This window comes from Sapajus apella, unplaced genomic scaffold (assembly GCF_009761245.1).
Source record: "Sapajus apella isolate SASKATOON/1434 unplaced genomic scaffold, GSC_monkey_1.0 scaffold51, whole genome shotgun sequence".
Taxonomy (NCBI): Eukaryota; Metazoa; Chordata; class Mammalia; order Primates; family Cebidae; genus Sapajus; species Sapajus apella.
Window position 1 is genome coordinate 5,750,735 of NW_022436991.1, and position 21,818 is coordinate 5,772,552.

The 21,818-nt window shown below is 42.6% G+C and overlaps 1 pseudogene; it reads left to right on the top strand.

Moving 5' to 3' along the window:
• The first annotated feature begins 393 nt into the window (after positions 1-393).
• LOC116526485 lies at positions 394-18,016 on the top strand (annotated as a pseudogene).
• Positions 18,017-21,818: the final 3,802 nt, after the last annotated feature.

Here is a 21,818-nt window from a genome sequence, read left to right on the forward strand (position 1 = left end):
CTGCACCATCCTGGTCATTGACACCACGATAGAGTATAAGAGGAGATGTTTCAGAGCCTACCATAGAATCATCTATCTTCAAGATTACCCACGGGATGAGGCCATTAATAGACACAGTCTCTTTCATTAAAGAGCTCCTGAACTTTATGAAAAGACAGCTGAGTGTTTACAAGCAAGAATGAAGCAGGCCGGGCGCGGTGGCTCAAGCCTGTAATCCCAGCACTTTGGGAGGCCGAGGCAGGTGGATCACGAGGTCAAGAGATCGAGACCATCCTGGTCAACATGGTGAAACCCCGTCTCTACTAAAAATACAAAAATTAGCTGGGCATGGTGGTGCGTGCCTGTAATCCCAGCTACTCAGGAGGCTGAGGCAGGAGAATTGCCTGAACCCAGGAGGCAGAGGTTGCGGTGAGCCGAGATCGGGCCATTGCGCTCCAGCCTGGGTAACAAGAGCGAAACTCCGTCTCAAAAAAAAAAAAAAAAAAAAGAATGAAGCAACAACCACCATAATAAATTGACTCATTGTGCTGTGTTAGGTACTATGCTAACTATCTAGATTACCTCACTTACTGCACTGATGTAAGAAGTATTGTCCCCATTTCACACATGAGAAAATAGAAGCTCGAGAAGGTGTGTCACGTGGCCAGGATCTCACAGTCGAGGAGTTACAGAGCTAGAATTCAAACCCAGGTCTGAGAGCAAAGAGCAGCCTCTCTGTTTATCGTTCTGAGGTGCCTCCTTAAGTGGGCAACTCGGTTCACTCACTGCTTCATTCACCCTTCAAATATAAACTATTACTGTGTTTGGAAAAAAAAATTTTAATTTCTGAAATTGAAGTGGGGGACTAGAAAGAAACTCATAATATTTTTGTCTGAGTGAAAGACACAAACCTTCCATTTGTAAAAAATGCAATAACTGTAAAGCACTATAATGCTAAGTTGCAATAAAATGAGATATACCCGTAATCATTTTTTATAAGCTGATTTCAGAAGAGACAGCCATATTCCACTCTATAGCAGTGATCCAGCAAGTCCAGCCCATGCTGAGGGAGGGGATTACACAAAGGCATGAATACCAGGAGACAGGGATCACTGGGGTCGCTCCTAGAGGTTGCTTGCCACATTGTACCTTTCACAAGGCCACAAATACCTTTCAGTCACCCTATCACCTAATCTGTTAACATGCAACCCGCTTTCTCACTGAAAATCATGGTGTAAATTGAGTTCCCCATCACTCTCAAGAATATGGAATCAAGGTAAGGCCCTGGTTTTCAAGCTTTTTGATGACAAAGGTTTCTTCAAATAAAATCTTCCTCAAGGTGAATGGATATACTTACTGTGTTGTATTATAAAACAGAATACTTCTCAAAATGAAAAAATAGAAAAGAATGACTGATACATACAATAGCATAGATGAATAACCAAAGCATTATTCTAAGCAAAAGAAACCAGCAGTACATAATGTATGAGTTCATTCATACGAAACTCCTCAAAAGACGAATCTAATGTATTGGGATAGGAAGTAGTTCAGTGGGCCAGGCATGGTGTCTCATGCCTGTAATCCCAAAAATTTGGGAGGCCGAGCCCGGTGGATTGCTGGAGCCCAGGAGTTCGAGACCACCCTGGACAACATGGAGAAACCCCATTTCCACAAAAAATACAACAATTTAGCCAGGCATGGTGGTGCATGCCTGTAGTTCCAGCTACTCAGGAGGCTGAGGTGGGAGGATTGCTTGAGCCCAGGAGGCAGAGGCTGCAGTGAGCAGGAGTCATGCCCCTGCACTTTAGGCTCCACCAGAGACTGAGACAGGACGGAGGCGGTGGGGTGGGGAGAGAGGGAGAGGGGGAGGAGAGGGAGAGGGAGGGGAGGGGAGGGGAAGGAGAGGGAGAGGGAGAGGAAGAAAGGAAGGGAAGGAAAAAGGGAAAGGAAGCAAATGAAGATTCAGTGATTGCCTGAGGTTGGGGTGGAGATTAAGGATTAACTGGGAAGAAAGGCAAGGAGTCCTGTCCAACTCTTACTGAATCCCCACTGTTGGAGGTGCGGCCTGGTGGGATGTGTTTGGATCATGGGGGCAGATCTCTCATGAATGATTTAGCACCATCCCTTTGGTGGTGTTCTTGTGATAATGAGTTTACACAACACATGATCATTTACAAGGGTGTGACACCTCCCCCGCGACTGATGTGCCTCCTCCCCCTTGCCTTCCACCACAATTACAAGCTTGGGGCCTCCCTGGAAGCTCATGCTGGAGCTATGCTTCCTGTACAGCCTGCAGAACCATAAGCCAAATAAACCTCTTTTCTTATAAATTACCCAGTCTCAGCTAATTCTTTATAGCAAGGCAAGAACACCCTAATACAGCATCCTGAAAACATTTGCCTAAGACCTGCAGAGACAGACATGTCCTATCAGGCCCTCCTCAGCCCAAGTTCTAACACCCACAGAAAACCCTGAAAAGTGAGAACCCAGCGAACATCCTGAACATCCTCTGATGGCTGTGAAAAGATAGTGCACTGCAGCTGTTATTAACACCGGATAATCATTAAAACCAGGCTAACTATGGACAAGCAGCAGGCTTCTTTCACACTCAAAACATACCAGCTCCATTCTGAAATGATAGCTAAATCAGCCTGAGAGAAGCAGCCAATAACCTCTTCCAAACACCCTGTTCACTCTTCGGGTGAATAAGCACCTTCTTCATTACCTGCCTTGGATAAATAAATGACTAGGTTATACATTTTCCTGTACTTGATATGTAAGCCTTTCTGTAGAATATGATAACAACATAAATAATAAAGATGGCCATTGCTTATTGAATTACTTACTGTACGTTGTCTTTTACACAGCATACAACACTGTATGCTGTTGCCTCTATATATGCTAGAGTTATAATCCTAACCCTAAGCCCATTTAACTTTATCAGTATAATAAGAAAACGACACAAAGAGTGTAATCTAGTCATCCAATATCATGCAGCTAGTGTGGTGTCTAAGGTCTGTTTGTTCCAAGCCCCAGGTTTAGAGTGAGACTAACTGGACCTGACTACCAGGAAAAATGAATAAACAGGTAAGAACTTGACTACTGAGATACCCCAGGATAATGTGTACAAGTCTCCGAAGCCTAGCACACTGCCTGGCACATAGTAGGTGCTCAATAAAATCTTGTGACATGAATGAACAAAACCAGAACTCTTTATGGACTGTTTTGTGGGTTACAGAATATGACCCCTGGACAAAGCATCACGATGTGATTAGAGTAAGCAGACTTGTTTTCTACTCCACAGGTAGTCAAATGGGGAGAGTTGGCATCAGAAAATACATCGGTGTGTATAAGATAATCCACCTTTCAAAGGAGGCTGAATGGCAGCTCAAAGACACAGAAAGAACCGAGGGCAAGCTTATGCAACCTATGGTCCAGGACAGCTTTGAATGGGGCCCAATATAAATCCATCAACTTTCTTAACTCATCAGCTGTTGTCAGTGTTAGCATATTCTATGTGTGGCCCCAAGACAATTCTTCTTCTTCCAGTGTGGCTCAGGAAAGCCAAAAGATTAGATACCCCTGATCTAGGGAAAAAGCATATTTTCTCCCCAGTGTCACAAAGGGATGTCATAACAAAATATTCTAAAATCAGAAAGGACCAAGAAAAATTGGGCAACTATCCAAAGTGAAATAAAGTTAATTCATAAAATTATGAAATATTAGTCATGGTTTGATTTATTCTCCAGCCACATAACATCACTGCATCAACAACACAGAAACAAAGAAGTTCTCTCCAAATGAAAAATGGATACCTTCAATCAATCATAGCATAACCAGGAAATGGAATGCTTTGAAGCTATTAAAAAGTGTAATTGGCCAGGTGCAGTGGCTCATGCCTATAATCCCAGCACCATGGGAGGCCGAGGCAGGCAGATCCCTTGACCCTAGGAGTTCAAGACCAGCCTGGCCAACATCCCAAAACCCTGTCTCTACTAAAAACACAAAGAATTAGCCAGGCATGGTGGTGCATGCCTGTGGTCCCTGCTACTCCGGAGGCTGAAGCAGGAGGGTCACTTGAACCTGGGAGGCAGAGGTTTCAGTGAGCCAAGATCACACCAGTACACTCCAACCTGACCAGCAGAGCAAGATCTTGTCTCAAAAAAATAAATAAATAAATAAGTAAACAATGTAATCAACACATATTTAAGGAGGTTTTTTTTTTTTTTTTTTTGAGACAGAGTTTCGCTCTTGTTGCCCAGGCTGGAGTGCAATGACACCATCTCCGCTTACTGCAACCTCTGCCTCCTGTGTTCAAGCGATTCTCCTGCCTCAGCCTCCAGAGTAGCAGGGATTACAGGCACCCGCCACCACACCCAACTAATTTTGTATTTTTAGTATAGACGGGGTTTCTCCATGTGGATCAGGCTGGTCTCGAACTCCTGATGTCAGGTGATCCACCCGCCTTAAGGAGTTTTAATAACTAAATGAATAAAGTCAGCAATGAAACAGAAGATGAAGTATAATCCCACTTCGCATAAAGTATAAACTGTTTAGAAAAAGAATCTGGAAGAATGTGGAACAGGGAAATGTATACAGTTTTTTCTAGATGGTGAGCTTATAGGTGATTTTTAATTTTTCTTTTTTTTCTTTTTTTTTATTATACTTTAAGTTCTGGGGTACATGTGCAGAACGTGCAGGTTTGTTACACAGGTATACACGTGCCATGGGTGTTTGCTGCATCCATCACCCCGTCATCTACATTGGCATATCTGTGTTTTGAATTTTTATATAGTAAATGTGAATTGACTGTTGAATCAAAACTAAGTAAAACCTGTTGTCGTGGTGGTGTTTGAACAGAGGACTAAGGAGCAGTCACAGCCTAAAGTGGAACCAGGAAAGGAACAAGAAGCTGGAAATTCAACCAGGTTTGGCAATTAGCAAAGGATCTGAGAGAATTTCTGTGGAAGTTAGAAACTATTAAAAAATGAAGGAGGCGCTTTTCACACCTTCCGCTGCTATGGTTCACGATAATGCCTCCCAAAACTGTCAGAATTATTTTTCAATATGTCAATGAAGCAAATGTCATTTCTAGCTATCTAAAAACGTTTCGCTGCCTGATACCTAGTACGAAAAAACAGCCACAGTTTGTCTCCCGTTTTCAGTTTCTGTATCATTTCAGCAGCCTGGGAAGAACTTTCTTACTTTATCAGCCCTCGGGTAGCTTTCTAACTAGACAATTCCATATCCCCAAAGACTCTATCATGGAAAAGGAATAGGCCTGGAAGTCAACAGAGGCAGTCCAACTCTGCTATTTAGGCTGTGTGACCTTGGGCAAGTCCCTCCCCATGGTCTCAGCAGGTTGATCTATGGAGCCCGAGCAACAGGATTCTCTGCCCTAGGAATTTCAAACTTAGAATCCGAGTGGAAAGTGAGACACATGAATGACAGAACTCAAGAAAGGTAGGGGCTGGGTGCTGTGGCTCATGCCTCTGATCCTTGAAATTAGGGAGGCCAAGGCAGGAGGACTGCATGAGGCCAAGAGTTCAAGACCAACCTAGGCAACATAGCGAGACCCTGTATCTACAAAAAAAAAATGAAAAATTAGCCAGGCATGGTGGCATGTGCCCGTAGCCTCAGCTACTCGGGAGACTGTGGTGGCAGGATCGCATGAGCCCAGGAGGTCAAGGATGCAGTCAGCTATGACAGTGCCGTTAGACCCTAGTCTGGTTGACAGAGTAAAACCCTGCCTCTTAAAAAAATAAAAACAAAAAAACAATTAAGAGAGGTAGATCACGAATTCCATCTGCTGCTAAGCTTCTGAAACTATATTAGTATTTTCCTATGTAAATTCCTCTCATTCCGTGAGAGCACCTGTTATCCTAACAATCAAGAATTTATTTTCCTTACATTAATCAGTCACTTTCTATTGCATGGAGCCAGGCAACACTTAGCTACCGTGGCTCAGACAGAAGGAAGTCCTTCCTGCCAACATGAACGGAATTGGTCAGTCAGGCAAAGGAGTTTGACCCACAGGGAAAAGCTGCCACAAAGAGTGACTGTCATCCTTGGGCTAAAAAGCAGGGGCCCAATGGGGCAAGCTGTCACATTCAATAAGGATTCTCGGTCAGCCCAACCACACTCTCCGAGCATCCAGGCACGAATTCCCACAGGGCGAGGCAGCAGAGAGGAGCAACAGTGAGCATGATGGGTTATCTGTCTCCCAGCTCCCCACAGCCCACTGACCACACTCACCTGAAGACCTACCAGCCTCACCCAGGGCACCAACTTCTTGCATCGGTAAGCTTTTGCAGCTGCTGTTGGAATCTCTAATACATTGCTTCGCAACTGGGAACCATTTTTCTCCCCAAGAAACATCTGACAATGTCTGTGGACATTTTTGGTGATCACAAATTAGGAATGTGAGCTGGGAAGGGTGGCTCATGCCTGTAATCCTAGCACTTTTGGAGGCCAAGGCAGGTGGATCACTTGAGGTCAAGAGGTCGAGACCAGCCTGGTCAACATGGCAAAACCTACAAAAAGTACAAAAATTAGCATGTGTGCTGGCGGGCACCTGTAATCCCAGCTCCTCGGGAGACTGAGGCAGGAGAATTGCTTGAACCCAGAAAGCAGAAGTTGCCGTGAGCTGAGACCATGACACTGCACTCTAGCCTGGGTGACAGAGTGAAATTCCGTCTCAAAAAAAAGCGGGTGGAGAATTCGGTATTACTAGCATCTGATAGGTAGAAACAATCATTTCTTACTGCAATTGTAAAAAGTTGCCATGAATCTAGTTGTTTCATTTTTATTTTTTTACATTGAGACAGGGTCTTGCCCTGTCACCCAGGCTGTAGTGCAGTGGCACCATCACAGCTCACTGCAGCCTTGACTTCCTAGGCTCAAGCCGTCCTCCCATCTTAGCCTCCTGAGCTGCTGGGACTAGAGATGAATGCCACCATACCCAGCTAATTTTGTTTTTAGACATGCGGCCCAGGCTAGTCTCTAACTCCTAGGCTCAAGTGACACTCCTGCCTCAGCCTCCCAAAGTGCTGAGATTACAGGCATGAGCCACCACACCCAGTCAATTTAGTGGTTTTAAGCAACACAAATTTATTGCTACAACTCTGGAGGTCAGAAGACAAAAAAATGAGTCCACAGGGCTACATTTCTTCTGGAGACTCTAGGGGAGAATCTGTTCCCCACCTTTCCCAGCTTGTAGAGGCTGCCTGCATTCCTTGGCTCATGGCCCCTTCCTCCAACTTCAAAGCCAATAGTGTAACATCTTCTCTTCCCACTCTTCTTCTATCATCATGTCACATCATCTTCTCTTATAAGGACCCTTGCAATTACCTAAGACCCACGTGGATAATTCAAAATAATCTCCCCATCTCAAGATCTTGCATTTCAATCACATCTGCAAGAATTTTCTCTTGCTTTGTTTTGGTTTGGATTTTGCCATCTTAATATAATATATTCACAGATTCTAGGAGTTGAGATGTGAACATCTTTGAGGAGAAGGGGCATTGTGCTGTCTACCACACGAGGGATGCTGCTAGACCTCCTGTAGCCCCCACAACAAAGAATCAACCAGCTTAAAATGTCAGTAGTACAGAAGTTGAGAAACCTGCATGCTCTGGTACTAGTAGATTTCCCACATACTCGAATTCAATGCCACTTTTTAACGTGCGTCACAACTGCAGACCCCTATTCCTTGATACCATCAATCCAAAACACTCTCTAAAATTTTTTAAAAGTTGTTTAAAGTTTGTGAGTATTGCTCAGCCCAAGTAACAGAATTTCTGTTTCCCTAAAAAGTTTGATAACAGAAAGAAGCAGTCATTTATTAGAGTTGACATGTTTCTTGTGACTTCTAAATTTGGGGCTTTAGGTGTTTGAAAGTTACTCAGCAGGGGAAAAAATGAACTCCTCAAACTTTGGGACAGAAAACAGGAAGTAAAAGCAGAGAAGAGCTATCACCAACTCAGTGCCTCTTACCTGCCCATTTACTGTTTCTTTTTCCTGGGGGCAAAAGTCTCTAGAAAGGGGAAAGGGAATTAATGTTGATTTTACATGCTCCAAAAGACAAACACTGGGCTGTATGCCTTACATATATGACACTTCCAGGATGCTGTCATCATTCCCATTTTAACACGAGTGGTAAAGTGAATGGAGACACCCAAGAGATATAATATAACTTCTCTAATGAAATAAACCAGGAGGCAGCAAGCGTTTTCTGTAAAGCATCAGTTAATAAATGTTTTAGGCTCTGTTGACCACGTGGTCTCTGTTGCCATCACTTAACTCTTCCCTTGAAGGGCAAAAGCAGCCATTGATAGTATGTAAATGAATGGATGTATGAGGCTATTCCAATAAAACTTTATTTACAAAAATAGGCGGAGACCAGATTTGGCCCTGGAGCTATAGTTGACTGCCCCATGAAATACATTCTTTTAATTCCCAAAATAGCTTTTATCAGCAAATATTTCCCAAGCACTTACTATATGTCAGTGTAGAACTGAACAGCCCAAAACTGCAAAGACGAATAAGGAAACCAGTAAAAGGCCAAGGGCAGCAGCTCTCACCTGTAATCCCAGCACTTTGGGAGGCCAAGGTTGGTGGATCACCTGAGGTCAGGAGTTCAAGACAAGCCTGGCCAACACGGTGAAACCCCATCTCTACTAAAAATACAAAAATTAGCCAGGCGTAGAGGCAGACACCTGTAATCCCAGCTACTCAGGAGGCTAAGGCAGGAGAATCACTTAAACCCAGGAGGCAGAAGTTGCAGTGAACCGAGATCACGCCACTGCACTCCAGCCTAGGTGACAGCAAGACTCTGTCTCAAAACAAAACAAAACAAAAAACCCAGAAGCCTATTAAAAAAACAAAAAACAAAAAAACAGTTCAAATTCGACCACCCAGAAACAGCCACCATAAACACTTGGTATTTATCACGAATGATTTTTTTAAACTCTGTAAACATATATTTTTAAGAAAAAAATAAGATTATTGCATACATAATTTTTATGACCTGATTTCAAAATATATCCAAGACTTCTTTCTCTGTCACTAACTGTAAATGTAGATTTAACGTTTAATATTTCGTGACTATGCACTGATTTGCTGAATGACTCCCTATGGATGGACAGCGAGACTGCCTTCCTTTATCACCAACAGCATTTCCCTGGTTCCTCAATCTGCCCGTTCTCCTCCCACTCCCGACCTCCCACCCACTTTCTGGCATATCTTACATTGTGGTTGGGAATATAAATCAGTACAATCCTTCTAAAAACAGTTTAACAATGTGACCCAAAAATTCTAAGACAAGAAGGCAAAGATAGAGGTGTAAAGATGTTCTTGGTAGCATTGTTTAGAATGATGAAAAAGGGAAGATGGCCTCACTGTCCATCCGTAAGGAGTCATTTCACAAACCCTACTCTATGCATGTCATTGCCTAGTTGTTAAATGTTAAATTTAAAATTTACATGTAGAGTTAGTGACAAAGAAGTCCTGGATATATTTTGAAATCAGGTCAGAAAAATTACGTGTACAAAAATCTTATTTTTATGTTAAAAATACGTTTACGGAGATTTAAAAAAACTATTCATGATAAATACCAAGTGTTTATGATGGTGGCTTTTGGGTGGTAGAATTTGAACTACTTTTACTGGCTTCTTATTCGTCTTTGTAGCTTCTGTGCTGTTCAGTTCTACACTGACACATAGTAGGTGCTGGGGAAATATTTGCTGATAAAGTGAAAAAAAAAAACAACACTATAGCATCAGGGTTTAATGTGGATACAAGGAGGGTATTTTACCATGATGGCTGGCAAACACAGGAAAAGTCACATCTGGAATCACCTTCTCTGAAAGTATTTCTTTAAAGAATAGAATTATCTTATGATCTTGAAATGAGAAAGGTTTTTCTCAGATGTCACAAATCCAGGAGCCAAAAAAAAAAAAAATTTGATTACATAAAAGTTTTTTAAAAAACAGAGCTGCAGAACCAAAACCACCCTAAGCAAAGTCAAAATACAAATGTATAACCAGGAAATAATTTTTGTGAAGCATGGCATGAAAAATGGCTAATTCCCCTAATGTATACAATCAATAAGCAAAAGAGCAGACTAATAGAAAAAATAGACAAAAGATAAGAACAGTTTGTAAGAAAAGAAATACAAGTGATTTTTGAGCAAATGAAAACATGCTCTGTACCATTCAGAGTAAGAGAAAAGCAAATTAAAACTATGCTGAGATATCAATTTTCACCTATCAGTTTGCAAAATTAAAGAGCACTCAATAACCCACAGTGGTCGATGCAACTATGAGAGCTCAAACATTCCCTGAGGGATGAGGGTGAATGTGTTACAACCTCTATGGAGAAGAGTATAGCATTTGACCCGACTATGACACTTTTAGAAATCTATTCCGCAGACATATTTGCACATGAGCAAATTGCACTGGTATCAGATTATTGATTACAGTTTCTTTTATAATAGCCGGAGAGTAGAAATAACCCAAACACCCACCAGTAGAAGACCACTTAAACAAATTATAGGGTACTACATGAAGTACTCTGCAACTGCAGAAAAGAGAGTAAGTTAACTATGTACTTATAAGGAAAGATCTCCGAGATATATATTTAAGAGAAAGGTGAAAAAGCATATATATAAAATAGACACACGCATCATCTCCCTTTATTTCTTTATATGAAAAATACCAACTTTTTTGCTATTTCTGTTATTTGCGATATTATATGTATATATACACGTCATCTTCCTCATTATATATATATTTATATATATATTTTTATATATATTTATATATATATTTATATATATATATATATAACATATACACACACATTTTGCTTAGGTATGCATAGAATATTTCTAGAAGAATATCAAAGAAATAGGTTCATTTGTTGCTTCAGAGATAAAGGTCAGGGGAAGGTGGTGAATGGAAAAAGACATTTCACTGTTTACCTTCTTTTGTATTTTTTGAAGCTTGGACCATTAAAAGTAATACCTATTCAAAACATTAATGGATCGGGTAAGGTGGCTCACTCTGGTAATCCCAGCACTTTGGGAGGCTGAGGTGGGCTGATCACTTGAGGTCAGGGGTTCAAGACCAGCCTGGCCAACATGGTAAAACCCCATCTCTACTAAGAGTACAAAAATTATCTCAGCATGGTGGTACATGCCTGTAATGCCAACTACTTGGGAGGCTGAGGTATGAGAATCACTTGAACCTGGGAGGCAGAGGTTGCAGTAAGCTGAGATTGTGCCACTGCACTCCAGCCTGGGCAACCAGAGTGAGACTCTGTCTCAAAGAGAAAAAGCAAACCAACATTACCAGAGGATCCTTCCAACTTCAGAGCTTCCTATACACTGTTTCCACTGCTGGACATGATCTGGTATTGACTTACCAACACACACACACACCCCTCCTGGAAGTATTTTATCTTTCAGACTTTTGTACAAATGTCACTTCCTCCAGGAAGTCTGCCCTGATCACCTCCACCTCCTCCACGGAAAGGGAGCTAGGTTATAACCATTCATGGTACCCTGTGGGATTTATCACAATTGGTATCAATTAACGATTATTTAATATCTGTCTCCCTTACTGGAGGTACCAGAGGGACAGACAAATCTGTCAATGAACCCCAACCACCAAGTCCAGCATATGCCACATAAGACACGCATCTCAGAGACTTTCTTCCTTTGGAAGGGAGGGAAGAAAATAGGTAGAAATAACCACAGTTATCACACTCCCAGCATGAGCCAGACAGCGGTCTATGTGTTATATGCAGATTAGCACATTTAATTCTCACAACAGGGTAGTGAGCCTTTCACAGATGAAAAAACGGAGGCTCAGGGAGACCAAGCAACCCACCCAAGACCCCCAGGCAGAGGTATGATTCAAACCAGGCAGGCCGCTTCCAGAGCCTATGTTCTTGGCTCCTCGAAGGGAAGACAAAAGAAAGGGAAGAAGAGGTGAGAGGGAAGGACAGGACAGAGGGAAGGAGAGAGGAGACTGCCCACAACAGCAGGAGGGGGCATTTTCCTGCTGTCTCCAGTTCAGGATCTCACAAGACCAGCAAGCCTTCTAGTTTTCGGGAAGTTATAAAAATAACACCATATTAGTCCATTTTCGTACTGCTGTTAAAAAAAAAAAAAAAAAAACTGTCCGAGGCTATATAATTTATAAAGGAAAGAGATTTAATGACTCACAGTTCGGCATGGCTGGGAAGGCCTCGGGAAACTCATAATCATGGGAGAAGGTGAGAGGAAAGCAAGACATCGTCCTCACAAGGCAGCAGGAAGGAGAAATGCTAAGCAAAGAGGGCAGAGCTCCTTATAAAACCATCAGATCTCGTGAGAACTCAGTAGCACGACAACAGCATGGGGGAAACTGCCCCCATGATTCAAGTATCTCCACCTGGTCTCTCCGTTGACACGTGGGGATTATGGGGAATGTAATTCAAGATGAGATTTGGGTGGGGACACAAAGCCTAATTATATCAACCATTAATGGGGATTCTGTAATGTATATGAAACACTTGCAAACTGACAATATCGGACCTCAACAAAGAGACAGCAGACTTGAAATATGACAGCTGCCTTATCTAAAGGAGCAGGTAACATTCATTGTAGATAAATACACTATCTGATGTGGGTTAACAGGCTGCATTGAATTAACGATGACAGAAATAATTACAGCAACAAGCAACAGCAGCAGGGACTCTAATTGAGGATAATTCAAGCACACAGCAAGATCAGAAGTTTCGACTTCAGGACTATGGAAACTTCCCTGAGATTGGAGATTTATTATTTCTATTATTTTAAATCAACAATAACCACCACTAGCAAGGTGCAGTGGCTCACGCCTGTATTCCCAGCACTTTGGGAGGCTGGGGCGGGCAGATCACTGGAAGTTAGGAGTTCAAGACCAGCCTAGTCTCTTTAGTAAAGACGATTAAACCTGTCTCTACTAAAAATACAAAAATTAGCTGAGCGTTGTGGCAGGTGCCTGATATTCCACTACAAGGGAGCCTGAGTCAGGAGAATCGCTTGAACCTGGGGGCAGAGGTTGCAGTGGGCTAAGATCACGCCACTGCACTCCAGTCTGGATGACAGAGCAAGAATCCATCTCAAAAAACAAAAATAACAACAGTATCCATATCTACCACGGCACGTCTGAGCTCTCTGCTAGTCAATGGGAAGTTATCCATAGGATGGGATTTCCTTACTTTTGTTAATAAGAGAAATGGAAGGGAATGGGAAATCGGAGAAGCAGGGGCATTCATTTTTGCCATTTTTTTTCTCACATATACTTTGTTCCTCATCCTAAAAGTTTGGACAGGATGCTGAAAAGTATAAGAGAATGGGGATTCCATTCCAGTAATCGCAATAGCAATAATAATTGTTATTATTTATTGAATCTTTACCTCCAGACAGGCTCTAAAGTAAGCACTATTTATACCTTAGCCCACTGAATTCCCAAAATAATTTTGTAGAGTGGGAACAAATGTGTTTGCCCAGTTTATAGGTAAGACAACTGAGGCTTTGAGAAGTAATTTGCCCAAGCTAGGAAAATGCAGTTAAGAAATAAAAGCATGGCCGTGCGCGGTGGCTCAAGCCTGTAATCCCAGCACTTTGGGAGGCCGAGGCGGGTGGATCACGAGGTCAACAGATCAGGACCATCCTGGTCAACATGGTGAAACCCCGTCTCTACTAAAAATACAAAACATTAGCTGGGCATGGTGGTGCGTGCCTGTAATCCCAGCTACTCAGGAGGCTGAGGCAGGAGAATTGCCTGAACCCAGGAGGCGGAGGTTGCGGTGAGCCGAGATTGCGCCATTGCACTCCAGCCTGGGTAACAAGAGTGAAACTCCGTCTCAAAAAAAAATAAAAATAAAGAAATAAAAGCATTAGAATAATGCCCAGGAAGGGGTCACTTCTGAAGGAGGAGATGGATTAATGAATAATCCTAACCAAGCAGGTAGGCCTATGTAATTTGTTGATGAGCATGAATTTATTTAATTAAATAAGGGTTTACTGGATACCTGTCACAGGCCCACTGCAAGGTCCTTGTTGGCAGATGGTTGTTTTCCAAAGGTGGCCATAATGATATCTCCCATACCACATGTTCTCATAATGTGAACTTTTATTTGTCATGTTGAGTGATAAAGTCTATGATCCCTCCCCTTTTAACCTTAGAAACTGCTTCAGTCATTAAGATTACAGCAGAAAAGATGCTATTTGACTTCCAGGGGCTAGAGCATAAAAATCGCATGCACTTCCTCCTTGCTTTCTTGAGCCACTCATTATTGGCCACCAGCTACCATGTTGTGCGGAAGTCCAACTAACCTCTCTGAAGAGACCACCTGGGGAGGCCACATGCAGACGTTTTGGCTAACTGGCTAGCTGAGGTCCCCCATAACAGTGAGTATGAAATACAGGCATGTGACAGATGATATCTCTAGATGCCTTTAGTCCCCAGCCATGAAGTCACCCTCAACGTTTGAGTTTTCCCAGCTGAGTCCCTGGACATCATGAAACAGAACAAGCCACCCCCTCTGGGCTGATTTGTGGCCTACGGGATCTGTGAGTGTAATAAAATTGTGGTTTATGGCACTAAATATTGGTATAATTTGTTACCCTGTAATAGCAGCTGGAAGAGCCCTCATATATTTTTAATACAAAAAAAGTGTGTGAAACAGGACCTGCCCATCTGGCTAATTTGGAAAACAAGATTTCTATAACAATGTTATCAAAAAAATAATGTATCTTATAGTAGCCAAAAGGTGAAAATAATCCAAATGTCCATCAGCAGACCAATAAGCAAAATGTGGTCTATCCATACGATGGAATGTTATTCAGCCATAAAAGGATATGAAGTCCTGACACATTCTACAACAGAAATGTTGTAGAAATCAGAAAACATTGTGTTTTGTGAAGGAACCCAGACACAAAAGGCCACATATTGTATGACTCTATGTATGTGAAATACCCGGAATGGGCAAATTCATGGCGACAGAAAGTAAATCAGTGCTTGCCAGAGGCTGGGGGACAGGAGTGAAGGAGTGGCCGCTTAATGGTGGAAGGTCTGGGGTTGGGGCGTGATGAAAATATGCCAGGACTACACAGTGGTGATAGTTGAAAAATCTTGAGAATACACTACAACAACTAAATTATACACTTGTAAATGGTGAGTTTTATAAGACATGAATTATATCCCAATATTAAAAAAAAAAAAAAGAAAGAAAAAGAAAAAAAAGCAACGTGCCGTATTAGGACCTTCTGTGAGAATGGAAATGCATCAGCTTTGCGGTCAAGTAGATTTCGGTTGCTGTCCAGGGACTGCCAGTGTCTAATTGTGTGGACTTGGGCAAGTTTCTCAATCCCCCAAGAGCTCAGATTATCCATCTGATCTGTGAAATGGGAATAAGACTCACTTTGCAAGGCTGCTGTCAGGAGTAATGATTGCCTTTATCAAAGACGGTAACAGAAACTCACTCAAGCAGCATAAGCCAAAGTAAGCATTTTATGAAAGGAATCAGAGACATTTTACAGACGCCCAGGTCACTAAGAACAATTTGGCCACATAAGAAACTTGAACCAGTAATTTAAAATCTATCAAAAGCCATGGTTGATATTCTTTCTGGCACATATGCAGTGAATAGAGAAGTTTCTCTCAAATTATTCATTTGTGGAAAATCAAGATTTGGCATTGCATTTTAAAGTTAAACCATTCGAGTCACTTACTTATTTGCAAAATAGCATTTTGGTAAAGGAGAATTTATTTGAATATCAAATAAGAAAAGGCTCAATACCGTAGCTGGTACAACTGGGAAACAGTTAATGATCACAAGCTTGGAACACAAAATCAGCCTCCTGTAACGAATTTAGTTTATGACGTTAAAAGGACAAATGGACTTTTCTACAATAAACATTCAAACAAATTCATACGGTTTCCAATAATAAATGTTTTTAAATCTCAAGGTCATAATAAATCAGTCCTAGGGACTCTTAAACTTTTTTATAGTACAGGAAAGTGTTTTCCTATTTTACAATCAAAATTAGAAGGAAACTAGACCCTATGTTGACAAGAGACAAACTTACACATAGGCTTTAACTTAGTTCTTTAGGGTAGTTGCCCTAACAGCCATTGACCTTCTTTATTATTCTGAAGGAGTGATTCTCAGCTCTAGCTACACATTGAAATCACTGAGTACCTTTTTTAAAATACCAATGTCACTGACCGGGCAAAGTGGCTCATATCTGCCATCCCAGCACTTTGGGAGGCTAAGGCAGGTGGATCATTCGAGCCCAGGAATTCAAGACCAGGCTGGGCAACACAGTGAGACCCTGTCTCTCCAAAAATATACAAAAAATTAGCCAGGCATGGTGGCACATGCCTGTAGTCCCAGCTAGTTGGGAGGCTGAGGACAGATGGTTGTAACCCTGTATGTCTCATGTTGAGTGATGAACTCTGTGATCCCTCCCCCATTAAGATCACAGCAGAAAAGATGCTATTTGACTTCCAGAGCTAGAGCATAAAAATCACATGCACTTCCTCCTTGCTTTCTTGAGCCACTCACTCTTGCACGCCAGCCACCATGTAGTGAGGAAGTCCAACTACTCCATGTGAAATGAACGCCTTGGGAGGTCACAGGCATAGGTCTTGGCTAACTGGCTAGCTGAGGACCCAGCTAATAGTAAGTGTTAGATGGATCACTTGAGCCTGGGAGGTCAAGGCTGCAGCCAGCCATGATTGCGCCACTGCACTTCATCCAGCCTGGGCAACAGTGTGACCCTGTCTCAAAAAATTAAATTAAATTAAAAACAAATAAAATACTAATGTCCTGATCCCACCCACAAAGTCTGATTTAATCCGTATGAAGTAAGGCCAGGCACGTTTGACGAACAGGCAAGGAGGCAAGAGTGGCTGAAGCAGAGTAAGCCATCGCAAGAGGGGCAGGAGGTGAGGCTAGGGCATGTGTGTCCTGGCACGCTAATGTGAGGGCTTGGGATTTTCATCTAAAGAAATGGGGAGCTCTTTCGGCTGCGCTGGGAAGCCGGGGGCGGCAGAATGGTCAAGCTGACGGCAGAGCTGATTGACCAGGCGGCCCAATACCCCAACATGGTGCGCGACCGGGAGCTGGACCTCCAGGGGTATAAAAGTCCCGTCATCGAAAATCTGGGTGCTACGTTAGACCAGTTTGATGCTACTGATTTTTCTGACAATGAGATCAGGAAACTGGATGGTTTCCCTTTGTTGAGAAGACTAAAAACATTGTTAGTGAACAACAACAGAATATGCCGTATAGGTAAGGGATTGGATCAGGCTCTGCCTTGTCTGACAGAACTCATTCTCACCAATAATAGTCTCGTGGAACTGCGTGATCTGGACCCTCTGGCATCTCTTAAATTGCTGACTTATCTAAGTATTCCAAGAAATCCGGTAACCAATAAGAAGCATTATAGATTGTATGTGATTTATAAAGTTCCACAAGTCAGAGTACTGGATTTCCAGAAAGTGAAGCTAAAAGAGCACCAGGAAGCAGAAAAAATGTTCAAGGGCAAACGGGGTCCACAGCTTGCAAAGGATATTGCCAGGAGAAGCAAAACTTTTAATCCAGGTGCTGGTTTGCCAACTGACAAAAAGAAAGGTGGGCCCTCTCCAGGGGATGTAGAAGCAATCAGGAACGCTATAGCAAATGCTAACTCTGGCTGAAGTGGAGAGGCTGAAGGGGTTGCTGCAGTCTGGTCAGATTCCTGGCAGAGAACACAGATCGGGGCCCACTGATGATGGTGGAGAAGAGATGGAAGAAGACACGGTCACAAACGGGTCCTGGGCAGTGGGGCAGAAGTACAGCAATAGTCCCTCTTGGAACAAGTTCTGCTTTTCGAACATGGGATAATGGCCTTGTTTGTGTTAGCAAAGTGGAATCTGTCAGCATTGTTGAAATACTTAAGACTGCTGCTGGTAATTTTGTAATATAAGTTTTGAAATCTAAATGTCAGTTTTCTACAAATTAGAAAAATAAACTCCACTCACTGTGCTTCTAAAAAAAAAAAAGAAAGAAAGAAAGAAAAAGAAATGGGGAGCTATTACGGGGGCCACTTGGCTGCAACTAGCAAAAAACCAACTCAAAACTCAGAAGTTACTGGCTCTTCTAAGTCCAGATAGAGCTGATCTAAAGCTCAACATTGTATTGTGTCTCTCTCTTTCTCTTCCCCCTTTCAATGGCCCTCTCCCTCTCCCTTTCAATGACTTCCCATCTTTTGGCTCGTTCTCCCTATAGACAAGATTTCTCTTCATGGTACATGAGACAGCCCCTGGCAGTCCCCGACTCACTTCTTTCAGCCCCATTATTTCAAAAACTAAGATGCTGTCTCTCATAGTTCTGTATTAAAGAAAAAACGAACCTGAGTAGGTGGTTGGCTCAATTAAGGTCACGTGCCCACAGCTGGACCAATCCACATGGCCAGGATATTAGCGAATTCTGACTGGCCTGGTCATTTGCCAAGTCCTGCTGTGGGAGTGAGGGAGAAGACAGGATGCTGGGATTGGAAATTCTTAGGACTGATGTGGGTAAAAGAAAGTAGAAAGGGTGGAAACTCCCTAAGAAAATGGAGATGCTTTCCTGGAACGGTGACTCATGCCTGTAATCCCAACATTTTGGGAGGACGAGGCGGGTGGATCACCTGGGGTCAGGAGTTCGAGACCAGCCTGACCAACATGGAGAAACCCTTTCTCTACTAAAAATATAAAAATTAGCCAGGCGTAGTGGCAGGCACCTGTAGTCCCAGCTACTCAGGAGGCTGAGGCAGGAGAGTCGCTTGAACCTGGGAGGCGGAGGTTGCAGTGAGCCAAGATTGCATCACTGCACTCCAGCCTGGGCAACAAGAGTGAAACTCTGTCTCAAAAAGGAAAAGAGCCAGGCGCGGTGGCTCGCGCCTGTAATCCCAGCACTTTGGGAGGCTGAAGCAAGCAAATCAAGAGATCAAGAGATCAAGACCATCCTGGCCAACATGGTGAAATCCTGTCTCTACTAAAAAATACAAAAATTAGCTGCACATGGTGGCATGTGCCTGTATTCCCAGCTACTCAGGAGGCTGAGGCAGGAGAATCAGTTGAACCCGGGAGGCGGAGGTTGCAGTGAGCCTAGATCAAGCCATTGCACTCCAGCCTGGCAATAGAGCAAGGCTCCATCTAAAAAAAAAAAAAAAAAAAAAAAAAAGGAAAGGAAAAGAAAAGAAAGTGGAGATATTCAACAGTCAAAACAACCCCGGCATAGTGGTGTGAAATTCTACTCATGCTTTGCTAATTTGATTCACCCCTGTGTGATGGGCCATAGAGAACTGGTAACATTTGTTTTCTTTATCCTTACTCCGCTACTAACTCAGGGCAGACCAGAGAGAACACTTCGAGCTCCAGAGAACCTTCTCTTCCTCTCTCTTCTCTCTTCACTCCTCCTCCTTCTCTCTCTCACCCCACTTTATTCTCCTCTCTTTGAAGATTCCCTTTCTGAGCTAAAAGCAGAACTACCATTTAACCCAGCACTATTACTGGGTACATACCCAGAGGAATATAAAGCATTCTACCATAAAGACACATGCACGTGAATGTTCATTGCAGCACGGTTCACAATTGCTAAGACATGGAATCAACTTAAATGCCTATCAGTGACAGACTGGATAAAGAAAATGTGGTGTATATATGCCGTGGAATATTACCCAGCCATAAAAAATCAAGATCATGTCTTTTGTGGGAACACAGATGGAGCTAGAGGCTATTATTCTCAGCAAACTAACAGAGGAACAGAAAAACAAATACCCCATGTTCTCACTTATAAGTGAGAGCTAAATGATAAGAACTCATGAACAGAAAGTAGGAAATAACTGGTGTCTACTTGAGCAGGGAGGGTGGGAGGAGGAAGAGGAGCAGAAAAGATGACTATTGGGGACTGAGGTGACGTAATGATATGTACAACAAAACTCTGAGACACATCTTTATGTAACAAACCTTCACACGTACCCTCAAACCTAAAATAAAAATTATTTAAATAATAAAAATTTAAAAAGGTCACCTTTCCCTGCTTTTCTGCTTTTCTCTCCAACAAACATTCAAATAAATATGGTTTCCCATAACGTTTTTTTAACCTCAAAGTTCTAAGTCAAGAGAGCAGAGAGCAGTTACTCAAGAAGGCTTGACATCACTTCCCTGTCTACACATCCAACCCTGAATGACAAATATTGGTGTCCAATTTCAAAATTCCAGGAGAAGACTTGCTTCAGGGAATCAAGGTTCCAAGGTCATATGGTCCACTGTTTTTTCATCGCAGGTATAAAGCAAACTCTGAGAAAGTAGCCAGAGAAACATACAGCTCTATTGAGTCATCAGTGACAGAGTGGATAAAGAAAATGTGGTACATATATACCATGGAATATTACACAGCCATAAAATGCAGCTGGTGAATAGGATATACTAACTAACTGCAGGCCAGAGGCCAGGCTAAAAGCTTTTTCATGTATTCTTTCTTTCTTTCTTTTCTTTTCTTTCTTTCTTTCTTTTCTTTCTTTCCTTCTTTCTTTCCTTCCTTCCTTTTCTTTCTTTCTTTCCTTCCTTCCTTTCTTTCCTTTTCTTTCCTTCCTTCCTTCCTTTCTTTCCTTCTTTCTTTCCTTCCTTCCTTCCTTTCTTTCCTTCTTTCCTTCCTTCCTTTATTTCCTTCTTTCCTTCTTTCCTTCCTTCCCTCCCTCCTTCCCTCCTTCCCTCCTTCCCTCCTTCCCTCCTTCCTTCCTTCCTTCCTTCCTTCCTTCCTTCCTTCCTTCCTTTCTTTCTTTTTCTTTCTTTCTTTCGAGACAGACTCTCACTCTGTCACCAAGCTGGAGTGCAGTGGCACGATCTTAACTCACTGCAACCTCCACCTCCTGGGTTCAAGTGATTCTCCTGCCTCAGCCTCCAAAGTAGATGGAATTACAGGCATGTGCCACCACGCCTGGCTAATTTTTATATTTTTAGTAGAGATGGGGTTTCACCATGTTGGTCAGGCTGGTCTCGAACTCTGACCTCATGATCCACCCACCTCCAACTCCCAAAGAGCTGGGATTACAGGCATGAGCCACCACACCTGGCCTCATGCATTATTTCATTGGTGCATCATAATCTTAAGTATTCTACTATTATCCCCTTTTTATAGATAAGGCAGTCAAGACTAGGGAGGCCAAGTGAACTTGTTCAAGATCACACAACCAAAAAGATTTTCTGAATAAACAGCACTTGTTCTTTTTTTCTTTTTTAAGAGACAGGGGCTTGCTATGTTGCCCAGGCTGGTCTCAAACCCCTGGACTCAAGCAAAGTGTTGGATTTACAGGTGTGAGCCACCACACCCGACCTCAAGAGCACTTGTTCTTAACCACTATACTCTACTACCACTTACCACACCACGGTGCTGTGATTCTCCCTGCAAAAAAAAATAGGAGGCTAAGGTAATGCTCTCAGCTGTGTGAACACGCTGGGCTACCTTACTTTACATGAGGAATGACACCGAAAGGAGCAAATCCAAAGCTAGTGATAAAGAAGAAAGCAGCCCCTGACAGCTGGGAACTGGCCTGGCACTGACAGGTAAATCTTGCTGCTTTCCTAAACATAAAAAATTTCACAGAGCATCCATGTTAGAAAAAGCCACTCTGTAGTCATGATGACTTGGGACAGAAAGTAGACTCCCTAATGACCTGTGAACACAGACAAAACATGAAGATTGTCCAAGCCACAAAATACCACACATGACCCTCTCCTGGTAAATGCGAGTGACTGGCGCTGTTCATCAGT